We start from the raw sequence: 3251 nt of genomic DNA, 5'->3' as shown, positions 1-3251 counted from the left end.
TGGGCTGTCTGATATCCTCTGATGCCAAAATCGACAAGGAAATAGACAACAGACTGGCCAAGGCAAACAGCACCTTCGGCAGACTCTATAAACGGGTTTGGTACAATGCCAGTCTCAAGACAGATACAACGATCAGCGTCTACAGAGCTGTCATACTGACCACCCTCCTGTATGGAGCCAAATCTTGGGTTACCTACAGCCACCACCTTCGCCTCCTTGAACGCTTCCATCAGCGCTAACTCCGCACCATCCTCAACATCCACTGGAGTGACTTCATCACCAACAATAAAGTCATCAAACAAGCAGGGATCACCAGCGTTGAGGCCACGCTCATAAAAATACAGATACGCTGGGCAGGGCTTACGTGTCCAGGATGGAGAATCATCGCCTGCCAAAGACTGCACTGTATGGTGAGCTGTCCACTGGCTTCCGTGATAGAGGGGTACCTCGAAAGAGATATAAAGACTCCTTGAAAAAGACCCTCACCACCTGTGGCATTGATCACCTCCAATAGGCATCACAATTAAGCTGCTGACCGTGAAAGCTGGCGATGTACAGTTCACTGGGCCACTGCCACTTCTGAACAATACAGATGGACAAGCTTAGAGGAAAAACGATGGCGAAGACAAAAACTGGGAACCACTGACAGCACCCACCACAAGCCAGACATTTCCCTGCATCATCTGTGGACGGACGTGTCTGTCATGTATTGGGCTCTTCAGCCACCAGCCTGTATGGAATAGACGTGGACATCCCCTTTCCTAAATCTTCGCAAGCGAAGTCAAACCAATAGAGTCAATGGCAAATAATTTGAAAAAAAATAATATCCATAAATTGTTCACAGATGCCTGTACATCAGTTCCAGGCTTGATACTTTGATTTTTTAAAAATAAAATCACTTAATTATTTAGTGTCAAGCCAGATTCTTCACATCATGTTGTATATACTGTATATATTATTCGTAACAGATAGAAGGCCTCAAGGTAGATTAGTTCGGTATGCGGAGAACTCGTCTTGGGAGAACTCGCCCCAACGTATCTGGAGAAGTCGCCCCAGCGTGGTTGAAGAAGTCGCGCCAATTTGTTGGAGAAGTCACACCAAAACTTGTCACCCAAATAACCTTTTCATAACAGAATTAAATCATCTTTAACGTGATTCATATTTAGATTTTTATATATACGCGATCACAAAAATGATATTAACTGGTAATCATAAAAAGCAATATCATATTAATATTTCTAAGGCCGAAATTAAGTCTTTATATCGTCTTATGAATGACGTTAGTATAGTGATTAAAAAGGATGATAAGTCAAACACTGTTATTATTATGAATCAAGAAGATTGTGCTAAACAAGTTGAACGTCAATTAGAAATTAAATAAAAAATTTCATCATGCAGTAATGAGATCGCTAAAAAATAATAATTCCATATATGAGGAATTTGATACTTTCCCTCTTAACATACGTACACCTCAATTCTACAAATTACCCAAAACTCATAAAATCTTGACCATAATTTACCTTTAAATTATCCAGGATGACCAATTATATCAGGTTGTAATTCATATACTGAAAACCTATCAAAATTTATTGATAGTGTTTTACAACTTTTAATGAAATCACTTCCTTCATACATTAAAGATACAACTACTTTCATTAAAAAGTTGAAGTCTATTCCAGAGCTATCTGATAATTTCAATCCTGGTATCATTAAATGTTACATCACTGTATACCAACATTACGCATGCAGATGGTATTGAAGCGTATAAGTATTTTCTTGATAACAATCCTAACAATCGCACACTATCTAGTGAAGATATTTGTAAAATAATAAAACTTATCGTGGAAAATAATTATTTTCAATTTAATAATACGAATTACATACAAATAATGGGTACGTTAATGGATATTAATATGGCTCCTTCATACTCTTCCCTTGCATGGGTAAATTAGACAAGAATTTTCTTCAAAACGAAAAGTTTAATCCATTTCTTTTGGTTCAGATTTTTAGATGACATATTTATGATCTGGAAGCATTCAAATGAAGAACTGAAAAAATGTATTGATCGCCTAAATCATTTTCACCCGACTATTAAATTTACTTACACAGCATGATGCATCTAGTACGCACGTTTCATTTTTAGATGTAAATGTAATTACAAAATTATTGATAACACTATCTCTACAAATATTCATATCAAGGAAACTAATATCCACCAATATGTACGCGTGATCATGGTGTTTTTATATATAATAAAATAAAATAATCTTGTTTATTTTGCATCGGTCATTTAGTAGTGAAATATTTTTTAAACATCTCGTTCAACTTGAAATAGTTTGTTATTATTGAGAAATAAAATTACGAACACTGACAAAAACTAAGAAATAAACTAAATGATGGGCGTAGTACAAGTGACCTTTCAGAAACCGTCCGAATTCTGCGCATTAGCCATGATGATGAACTCTGTAGCGACCGCATTTCCTGGGTAGGCGTCAATGATGTCAGTTATCGAGTTCGAGTATCATTCGTCAGTGGTTAGCAAATCTCAATGAACAATTCGATTAAATTGTTCAGTTAGAGAGATGATAATATAACCCTTTGGTTTATTGACGGTCATCACCAATTCAGTCGATTTCGGGTTATAGAGGTCCATGCCATAAAGTCATATCAGGATGACTTAGGTTATTAGGTTCAAACCCTTTAAAACTGCAGACATCACATCATGCTTACACCCTTTCTATTTTTCCAAATAAAATGCATCTAATGATCTGAAGAGCAGAGCAAAAGGGACAGATAACACTTATTTTTCGTTAAGTACAGAGGCGGAGTTGATCAAATGAAAAAGTTGAAAAATTGCCAATTTTATAGATTTAAGAAGTTATTAAGTTGAAGAAAAACAACAATAAATAAAGCCTTAACCATGTGGCGACATCTCAGAATTACTATATATAATCCTTGGGGCGACTTCTCCGACCACCATGGGGCAACTTATCCTGAAACCTGGGATGAGTTCTTCCAGGTCGAGTTCTCCTCTAATCGATTAGTTCTGTAACTAATTGAGTTACCTTCTCTAAATAAAGTCTCTATTATTATTATTATTATTATTATTATTATCCATCATATACAATACATTATTGAAAATGGCCCATATCATGAATTTATTTGTCACCTTGTTATTGATATATTTATCACTGAAAACATTCTTCATTGTAAATAAACAATGGAACTGATGCAAAACCAGTCATACGGTC

Source organism: Sinohyriopsis cumingii, chromosome 4 (assembly GCF_028554795.1).
Source record: "Sinohyriopsis cumingii isolate HCF-2022 chromosome 4, ASM2855479v2, whole genome shotgun sequence".
Classification (NCBI taxonomy): domain Eukaryota; kingdom Metazoa; phylum Mollusca; class Bivalvia; order Unionida; family Unionidae; genus Sinohyriopsis; species Sinohyriopsis cumingii.
Note: the sequence above shows the minus strand (reverse complement) of the source record.